We start from the raw sequence: 10,841 nt of genomic DNA, 5'->3' as shown, positions 1-10,841 counted from the left end.
ACTTAAAAAGCTCCAGACATTTTATGAGAAAGAGACTATTGTAGCAGGGGATTTTAAGATGGATGTAAATAAAAATAAAATGCTTTAATTACACAGTTGGGGACTAAGAGAGGGATTTGAGATAATTAATATAAAATCCAAACCTACATATTATTCAATAGACATAAAACATATCCATGCATGGATTATGTTTTGATTAGGGAATCCAACAAAATGGTGATAAGAAATGTTCAAACATATGGTGTATGGCTTTCAAACTCTGCACCACTAATTATAGAATTTGAACTAAATAACAGAGAAATAGGATATGGAAGTATAACAATTTAATTATAACTAGCTGTGCCCGGCCACGCATTGCTGTGGCAAAGTCTGGTGGTATGGGAAATAAAGTATTGAGGAATTGGAGGTAGTTAAGGTAAAGGGTAAAGGTTTTTTCCTGATATTAAGTCCAGTCGTGTGTGAGTGTGTGGGTTGGTGATCATGTGTATTTGTAAGTCGAAGAGGTGGCATTGTTTGTAGAGTCCTTGGAGGTCATGTGGGTGGTATGACTGTATGGAGCGCTGTTAGTTTTGTGTCAGAGGAGTACTGATATTTGGTTGTTTATTTGGATGATATTGGATGTAGTGATATTTGGATGTTTTGGAACTGTTGGGTTGGGAGAAGGTGGGGTAATAGTGGGGGTTGACTCCGTTTTTCGAATTCAAACGTGCGACGTTTCATTGGAGAAGTTGTGTAGGTTAGCGGTTGAAGACGCTGCATCATTAGGGGATATTATTTCCTAAAGGTTGTGAATATACAATATTTGTGATTATTGGGTGTTTTTGTCTGTTGGAGCTAAGTATGAATGGTGTCTAAGAGATGTTGTCGGTGTTGTGAATGGGTATAGAGTACGTTATCATCGGTATATTAGAGTTGTATAAGAGATGTTGTCGGTGTTGTGAATGGGTATAGAGTACGTTGTCATCGGTATATTAGAGTTGTATAAGAGATGTTGTAGGTGTTGTGAATGGGTATAGAGTACGTTATCATCGGTATATTAGAGTTGTATAAGAGATGTTGTAGGTGTTGTGAATGGGTATAGAGTACGTTATCATCGGTATATTAGAGTTGTATAAGAGATGTTGTCGGTGTTGTGAATGGGTATAAAGTACGTTATCATCGGTATATTAGAGTTGTATAAGAGATGTTGTAGGTGTTGTGAATGGGGATAGAGTACGTTATCATCGGTATATTAGAGTTGTATAAGAGATGTTGTAGGTGTTGTGAATGTGTATAGAGTACGTTATCATGGGTATATTAGAATCGTTAGGATTGTATGATGTTGTTGTTGTTATTATTATTATTATTATTATTATTATTATTATTATTATTATTATTATTATTATTGAGAGGCTGGGTGGCCATCTGTTGGGAGTGCTTGGATTGTGTCCTGCATGGCAGATGGTGGGAGGTGTTAGCTGGCCGTGATTGTTTAGTGTCTGGCATTCCTGTGTTTTAAGAGTGTTGTTTTTCTATTTGGTGTTGTGATTTTAAGCTTGTTAAAATATTAGGAGTCAGATTGTGTTGATTGTCATGGTTGATAGCATATATTTAAAATATTGAGTGTTAAAATGGGTTGGATAGTGTAGAAGGGAGAGTATATGGAGAGAAATAATTCGGATGATGGGCGGGCGCTAGGACCCAGGGGACAGCTTTTTCCCTTTGCCTGCCTTTCCTCTTGCGGCGGCGGCCATTATGCTTTCTCTTTTCCTCCCTCCCGGGCATGGCTCCCAATGGGGCTTTGTGGGTTCTCTCCATGTGGAGCTGCGTGAAGTGAGTTTGTGTTGTTTCAACCTTAAGGCGTGGATGATGGGTTGTATTGTCAAATTTTGAGGTTGGGGGCCCTTTACTTTTGTTGTTTTGCTCAGTGCTCGAATTCCATCACTCTTTTATATATATAGATTAGGAGAGAGCATAGGGAATATATCACAAAATAAATTAAATATTCATTTAATGAAAACAAGGGTTTATAGCCAATAAGCACAGAATGGGAAGCAGCTAAGGCAGTTATAAGGGGACATTGTATACTGAAAGAAGAATGGAATGCAGATAGGGAAAAGAAAATTAAAGAATTGATAACTGTATCAATTCTGTAGGCTGTATTTAACACACAAATCCAAGAACTGATTGAAAAGATGAAAAAAGAATGAAAAAGCTTAGACCCTATTTCAATATTGGAAAAAAGAAACTTTTTAATTATGTTTATTTATATCCTGCTTTATCTCTCCTGCAGGAGACTCAAAGTGTTTTAACATACAAGCACCAGCATACATTTAAAAAAATACAAATAAGCAAACATTAAAGCAGGAATAAATATAAATATAAATAGTATTTTAAAATTCCCAGTTAAAAACCATTAAAACATGTTCAAAGTGAAAAACCATAGCATCCCCTGATCTGATCTTTGAAACCTTCATGCTTAAAAGCCTGTCTGAATAAAAAAGGTTTTAGCCGGCTGCCAGAAGGACAGGCGGGAGGGGGCCATTCTGGCTTCCCTGCAAAGAAGGAAGTCCCAGAGCCAGGGGCAGCCACTCAGAAGGCCCGTCCTCTCGTTCCCACCAACCAAGCTGGAGATGAAGCTGGGATTGAGAGAAGGGCCGCTCCTCAGGGCCTCTGTTGGTCGTGGAGTCTGTGTGGGATGTCTGGCCTAATTCCAACATTGGTGGGGTTCAAGGGGCTCTTTGATTGTAGGTGAACTATAAATCCCAGCAACCACAACTCCCAAATGTCAAGATCTGTTTTCCCCAAACTCAACCAGTGTTCACATTTGAACATATTGAGTATGCTAGTTTGATCCAGATCCATCATCTGGACCAAAACCCAAGGTCAATGCCCACCAAACCTTTTCAGTATTTCCTGTTGGTCATGGGAGTTCAGCACTTGAATTGTGCTCCGAAACAGACTGGCAGCCAGTGGAGTTGCTGCATGCAAGAGGGGGGTTGCCTGTCTCCCCCCAAAGCCAGCTCCAGTTAGTAACCTGGTTGTAGCTCTTGAGATCAGCCCCCCCCCCCCCCCCGGCCTGTTTGATCGGCCAGGAAGGGCAAGGTTCTTGAATACACGTGGTAGCTCTCACCTTGCCAAGGATCCTGTCCACGTCCTCAGGCGGCACAAATCGAAAGGCATCCATCAGCACTGGACAAGCAGGAGCCAAAGTTACATCCATCGGAAGGGTATCAATAACACGATCCAAGTCAGAGCAGATCTGAGTGACTTTATCTGCAAAATGACTGTCATACACCAGGGCATGGGATTTGCACCTGCCATACTGCGTTTGCTTTCCAGTTTGTCCCTCTTGGCTTTCTGTACCCCTAGTTGTGATGCAATAGCTCCTCCCTCCTCTCTCTGGCCTGGGCTCCTTCTGAAGAGAGAACATGGCTGCCCAGCTCCTGGGAAATTGTCATTTTTTCACCTGCTGTTGCGTGACGTTTAACAAGGTTTACTCAGATTAAAGTACCTGGAATCTTAACTGCATCTCCTCAGTTGAGTTGACACTGTCTGACAACATATATCAACAAGTACTAGTTTAATGGAGTCAGCTACAGACACTCCCAAAGCCTCACACTTGCAGCTCAGTTATTGAGTCAGAATAATGACCTTCTGGCAAACAAACTAGTCAAATGTGGGCCAGGCAAAACTACGGTCAGGTGGATCTGTAATTGGCTGAGCGAACGGACCCAGAGGGTGCTCACCAATGCGTCTTCTTCATCCTGGAAAGAAGTCACGAGTGGAGTGCCATCAGGAGGGTCCCGTCCTGGGCCCCATTCTGTTCAACCTCTTTCCTAATGACTTAGATGAAGGGCTAGAAGGCACGATCATCGTTTGCAGGTGACACCAAACTGGGAGGGATAGCCAACACTCAGAAGACAGGAGCAGAATTCAAAACGATCTTAACAGATTAGAGAGATGGGAGGAAACTTAACAAAATGAAGTTCATCAGGGACAAAGGCAAGATATTCCACTTCGGCAGAACAAATGAAATGCAAAGATACAGAATGGGGATGCCTGGCTCAACAGCAGTACGTGTGAAAATGATCTTGGAGTCCTTGTGGACAACAAGTTAAACATGAGCCAACAATGTCATGCGGCAGCTAAAAAAGCCAATGGGAATTTGGCCTGCATAATTAATAGTCTAGTGTCTAGATCCAGGGAAGTCATGCTACCCCTCTATTCTGCATTGGTCAGATCACGCCTGGAATCACACTGTGTCCAGTTCTGGGCACTGCAATTGAAGGGAGATGTTGACAAGCTGGAAGGTGTCCAGAGGTGGGCAGCTAAAATGATTAAGGATCTGGAGAACAAGCCCTATGAGGAGCGGCTTAAAGAGCTGGGCATGTTTAGCCTGCAGAACAGAAGGCTGAGAGGAGAAATGATGAGAACCAAGTAAATATTTATTTATTTATTTGCAGCATTTCTAACCCGCCTTTCTCAACTCCAAAGGGGACTCAAGGCAGCTTTGCAATATAGACAATCAATTCCATGCCTTTAAAAAACAGAGTACAATAAAATAATCATTTAAAATAGAGTAATAAAATACAATTAAAACAATTAAAAGCATTTAGCACAATACAAACATAACAATTCATGTGACCCACAAACATAGTCCGGGCCATTCCAGTAGTCAGTTGCACATCTTTCATATCGATTATTGCACCAGTTCTCCAAAGGCTTGGTCACAAAGCCACGTCTTCCCTTTTTCATGGAAGGTCAGGAGGGAGGGGGCTGATCTAATCTCCCTGGGGAGGAAGTTCCACTGCCGAGAGTCCACCACCGAGAAGGCCCTGTCTCTCATCCCTGCCAATCGAGACTGTGAAGAAGGCAGGACCGATAGCAGGGCCTCCCCAGATGATCTTAGACTCCGAGATGATTCATAGAGGGACATATGTTCGGACAGGTAAGCTATCTGAGGAGACGTCATAGGGAGGAGGGAGCAAGCTTGTTTCCTGCTGCCCTGGAGACGAGGACATGGAACAATGGCTTCAAACTACAGGAAAGGAGTTTCCACCTGAACATCAGGATGAACAACCTCACTGTGAGAGCTGTTCAGCAGTGGAACTCTCTGCCATGGAGTGTGGTGGAGGCTCCTTCTTTGGAGGCTTTTAAGCAGAGGCTGGATGGCCATCTGTTGGGGCGTGGGGTTTATGTTTTGAAAGCAATTTTCTGCTTTTTGGCAGGGGGCTGGACTGGATGGCCAGAGAGGTCTCTTCCAACTCTAGGATTCTATGATTCTGTGCCTTGCAAATTCTTCACAAAAGGTTGCTGAATGGTCACGGATTTCTCCTTGAGGACCAGTATGTAATAGCCCTCAACCACTCGAAACAGCTCAGCTGGATGGTTCCTTGCAGATGCAATGGTGGCAGCAATGAATTATTTCTCTGTTGCCTCTATTGCTCCAGAGTAGACTTCCAAACTTTAGCCAAAAATGGTTTTCAGAGACCTACTATAAATTTGATTTAAAAGTTGGCAAAATGCCTTTAAAAGAGGAAAGAAAAGAAGATACGTTGGAGGAAATATTTAGAAAAATACAGAAGTCAGAGAAAAGTATGGCAGAGTCAAAATATAAATTGATGATTAAGAGTGAAGAATCTATGATACAAATGATATAAGAATACTAACAACAACAACAACAACAACAACAATAATGACAACTTTATATTTGTATTCCGCCTCCATCTCTCCGAAAGGACTCAGGGCAGCTAACACAGGGCCAAGCCCAGATAATTACAATAAAACAACATAAAATATATACAAGAGGTGCAAAAACATCAAATAAAATGCTTAAACAATAACAAAGTAAAACAAAATACAATAACAATGGCATCATAAAACAGAGTATGCAGTACAAAATTTTAAACGAGGGCAAGCTGGCGTAGAAATGGTAAAACCCTGGGTGAGGTAGGTAGATAGATAAAATGCTGCATGTAGTGGGAAACTCGGGTGGGCTAAACAATGAAATTATTCTCAACTGAAGGATAAGATCAAGTCCACCATGAAAACAGCTTGACATTGGAACGGAACCTGACATAGGGGTCAGTTGTTTAATCTTCAAAAGAACATCGAAAAAGCCAAGTTTTTAAAGCTTTTCCTAAAAGCTGCCAGAGTGAGTGCTTGCTTTATCTCCCTGGGGAGTGAGTTCCAGAGCTGGGGGGGCCACCACAGAGAAGGCCCTCTCCCTCGTCCACACAAGCTGCGCTTGCGACAAAGGCAGGAATGAGAGGAGGGCCTCCCCCGACGATCGAAGGATCGTGCAGGTTTGTAGGGGGAAATGTGGTCAAGAAGGTAGGCTAGCCCCAAACTGTTCAGGGCTTTGTAGGTGATAACCTGCACTTTGAATTGGGAACGGAAAATGAACGGTAGCCAATGGAGCTCCTTAAACAGGGGGGTAGACCATTCCCTGTAATTCGCTCCAGTTAGTAGTTTGGCTGCTGTTCTCTGGACCAATTGAAGTTTCCTAGCCGTCTTCAAGGGCAGCCCCATGTAGAGCACATTGCTAAGGTGTGGGCTACTGTGGCCAAGTCAGGCTTCACAAGATACGGTCGCAGCTGGCACACCCAGCAAAGGCCCTCCCAGCCACCGCCAACTCCTGAGCATCAAGCGTCAGCACTGAGTCTAGGAGGACATTCAGACTGCAGACCTGTGTCTTCAGGGGGAGTGCAACCCTGTCAAGCACAGGTTGCCACCCTATATCCCGATCCAACGAACGACTGACCTGGAGGACCTCTGTCTTGTCGGGATTAAGCTTCAGCTTCTTCTCCCTCATCTAGCCCATCACAGTGGCCAGACACTGATCCAGTATCCGAGAGGCTTCCTTGGATTTCAGTGGAAAAGAGTAGTAGAGTTGGGTGTCATCTGCATAGAGATGGCACCGAACTCCAAAACTCCGGATGACCTCTCCCAGCAGTTTCATGTAGGTGTTAAAAACATGGGGAACAGAATGGAACCTTGCGGGACCCCACAGGTCAATGGGCAGGGGTCCGAGCAGGTGTCCCCCAGCTTCATCAAATGAGAACGGCTCCCCAGGAAAGACCGGAGCCACAGCAAAGCCGTGCCCCAAGGCCCATCCCAGAGAGCCGACCCAGAAGGATACCATGATCAGTGGTATCAAAAGCCACTAAGATGTCCAAGGGAACCAGCAGGGTCACACTCACCCTGTCCAGTTTCCTGCGGAGGTCATCCTCCAAGGCGACCAAAGCCGTCTCGGTACTGTGCCCAGGTCTGAAGCCAGACTGCGATTGATCTAGAAAATCAATGTCATCTAGGAATCCCTGGAGCTGAGAAGCAACCACCCGCTCTAGCACCTTGCCCAGAAAAGGGAGGTTAGAGATTGGTCTGTAGTTGTTTAGAACAGTAGAGTCAAGGGAGGTCTTTTTTCAATATTGGTCTTACTACCATCCTTTAAGAAACAATTGAAAACCTGGATGTTTGGGCTGGCCTTTGGAGAGACAGCCATTGGATGACCAGCCTCATTATAATTCTATTCTGAATGCTATTAGGTTCCTTTCATCGGGGTATTTTAATCTAATGATTTTATCTTATATTGCTGCTATAGTCCCTCCCCACACCTTTGAAGTTGACTGAATGGCATTGGTGGTTGTTTGATATTATTACTGTTGTATAAACCTTTGTTTTAACTTCTGTTTTATTATCTCCTTGTGTTTTAAATTGTGTATATTGTTGGTGTATTTGCGCTGTTACTTTTGTAACATTGTGAGCTGCCCTGAGTCCCCACGGGGAGATGGTGGCGGGGTATAAATAAAGTATTATTATTATTATTATTATTATTATTATTATTATTACTATTGCCTGTTTAAGTCTTGATTTCCCTTGAACCAACGAGGTGTTTATGATAATCACAAACCAATCAACTAACTCACCTGTGGCCAGTTTAACTAGCCAGGAAGGGGAAGGGTCCAGAGCACAAGCAGTCGCTCTCACAGCTCCAAGGATCCGTTCCACGTCATCAGGTCGAACAAGCTGAACGAATCCTAGAAATTAAATGGCAGAAAGAAGATCAAGTTACTTGTCAAATAATAGAGAGGTTAATGAAGGGGGTCAAAAGTATTAAAATGGAAAAATATAAAGAATTGGAAAGGAATTTTATTTTGAAATGGTATAGAACCCCAGCCCAACTTCCATACATGATGAGAAGGATGAGTCCAATGTGTTGGCATTGTGATTTAAAGAAAGGATGGTATGCTCACATGTGGTAGGAATTTCCAAAGGTAGCAGCCTTTTGGGAAAAAAAATGAAGAAAAGAGAAAAAATTATTTAAAATATAATTTCAAGTGCTCGTGAAATTGATGCTAATGGGACTCTTAGGTAACAACAAGGTTAACGTAAAAAATTAATAATTCTTTAAAAATATGATTTTAGCAGGATAGGCTGTGATGGCATGGATTGGAAAGATGAAAAATGGACAGCTTGATCTCATCTGAAAAGGTTTCTTGTAACAACAAGGTAACAACAAGGTTAACGTAAAAGATCAATACAGTAGAGTCTCACTTATCCAACACTCACATATCCAACGTTCTGGATTATCCAACGCATTTTTGTAGTCAATGATTTCAAAATATCGTGATATTTTGGTGCTAAATTCGTAAATACAGTAATTACTACATAGCATTACTGCGTATTGAACTACTTTTTCTATCAAAATTGTTGTATAACATGATGTTTTGGTGCTTAATTTGTAAAATCATAACCTAATTTAATGTTTAATAGGCTTTTCCTTGATCCCTCCTTATTATCCAACATATTCACTTATCCAACGTTCTGCCGGCTCGTTTATGTTGGATAAGTGAGACTATACTGTAATTCTTTAAAGTTATGATTTTAGCAGGATAGGCTGTGATAGCATGGATTGGAAAGATGAAAAATGGATAGTTTGATCTCATCTGAAAAGGTTTCTTGTATAAAAATGGACTATGGAAAACTGGAATAACTGCCTTTAAGATTGAGTACAATATTAGCACGATATTATAGAACGTCTAACTCAGGATGCTCTGCTTGAGTATAAAACAAGAGAAATAAAAGATAAATGGATACTTTATATAGAAGAGATACAAAGAGGCAAAGCCAATTCTGAGTATTGTACAGAAATTAAGCAAACTGAGCTCATGGATAAAGTTATAGAAGAAGTATGCGTGATCTGCATGATAAGTGGAGGTGATGGGAAGTTTTTAATAATTTAAAATTAATAAAAATTATTTTAAAAAAATAAAAATTCCTCCAGTTTTTGTGCTATCAGTTATGGGCAATAATATTTTTCCTTTCCTTTGTAAATGAAAACACAAACAGAACAAAATAAGAACTCTATGCTTTTTTAGCTGGTCACAGAGCTTTCTGCAAATTGGAGATTTTAACTGATTCCTGTTTCCAAATGCCAGTCTTGTTTTGGTGTTTTTTTTCTGCTATTTTTTTTTCTATTGTTAAATGTTTGCTATCTGGACTCCCTATGCAGGTGATAAAGAACAATCCTGCCTTGATCTGCTTTTGGCCCCGTTAGCTACAATTTCTGTATTGACTTCCAAACCAGAAAGATCTTTTCCATGTGCATTTGTCTGTGAATGACAAGTTATTGCTGCCTAATCTTAATGCATCATGGTGTCACCAGCAGCCTATCCTCAGTCTATCTTAAGTTTTGGCCTAGTAGTCTCAGGGCCAGAATGATCCTGACTCTGGGGCATTTCCGTTCTGTGTGGTCCCAGATGCAACGGGCACCGGCTGAAGCATTGTCCAGGTGGCCCAGTCTGTCCCTGTGCCGGCCCATCCCCTTGTCCCTGTGCAACCTCTGTTGCTCCTTGCAGGCCATGAAGCCCCCTGTGAGCATTTGGCTATTGTTTGTGGGACATGCTGGTGTCAGAATGGGGCACCTGCATGAATAACAATTTGGGGTTGTTAATTTTTACGGATCTATGTTTTTAATCTATGTTGATCAGGCTTGTCCCCATGTGAGCTGCCCCGAGTCCCTTCGGGGAGATGGAGGTGGGATACAAAAATAAAGTTGCTATTATTATTATTATTATTATTATTATTATTATTATTATTATTATTATTATTTATTTCTGTGGAGATTTGTAGCTGGCAGAGAGACATCCCTGTCGCCTGTGCAGACCAGCTCCAGATATCTAGATAACTACAAAGCCTCGGAATACGCTGCCGTTTCCCTCAAATGCCCTGACTATCCTCTGACTTTGCCCATGTTGCAATTGGAACAAAATCAGGAATACTCACCAGAAATCTGAATGCATTGTGTAGACAGCCAGCACTGGATTCAAGATGAGTTCATTTTTTCCATCCAGACAAGCCTTGGGATAAGATGTTCAGATCATAGAGATGTGCACCGTATTTGTCTCATTCATTTGATTCATGTTTCTATGTCGTATTGTCCATTTGGATGGAACAAAATGAAAGAAAAACTGACTCGAAACAAAAGGCAGGCGGTAGCCGGTATCAGCTCCAAGCATGCCTTTCAGATCTATCAGCTCTAGGTACTGCAAGGCCCAGGTGTGTAGGCCCAAAGTCTGCACCAGTAGGCCTAAAGCTCTTGGCCTATAGGAGAGAACACTTCTGGAACATGGCCACACAGCCCGAAAGACACACAACAATCCTGTGATCCCGGCCATGAAAGCTTTCAACAACACACTGCCATGTTTGCACAAAAGATGCGTATGTTTTAGAATCTCTCCTCTTTTGTCACATAACATATTTTTTCAGCCACAATTGTGCACAACCTGCACAATTCTTTATTTATCTGTTTGGATTTTGAAAACTATTTTTTGACCAGGAAAGGATTAGTGGGAAAT

This window comes from Anolis carolinensis, chromosome 1 (assembly GCF_035594765.1).
Source record: "Anolis carolinensis isolate JA03-04 chromosome 1, rAnoCar3.1.pri, whole genome shotgun sequence".
Classification (NCBI taxonomy): Eukaryota; Metazoa; Chordata; class Lepidosauria; order Squamata; family Dactyloidae; genus Anolis; species Anolis carolinensis.
The sequence above is the reverse complement of the archived record's forward strand: the minus strand, read 5'-3'. Positions refer to the sequence as shown.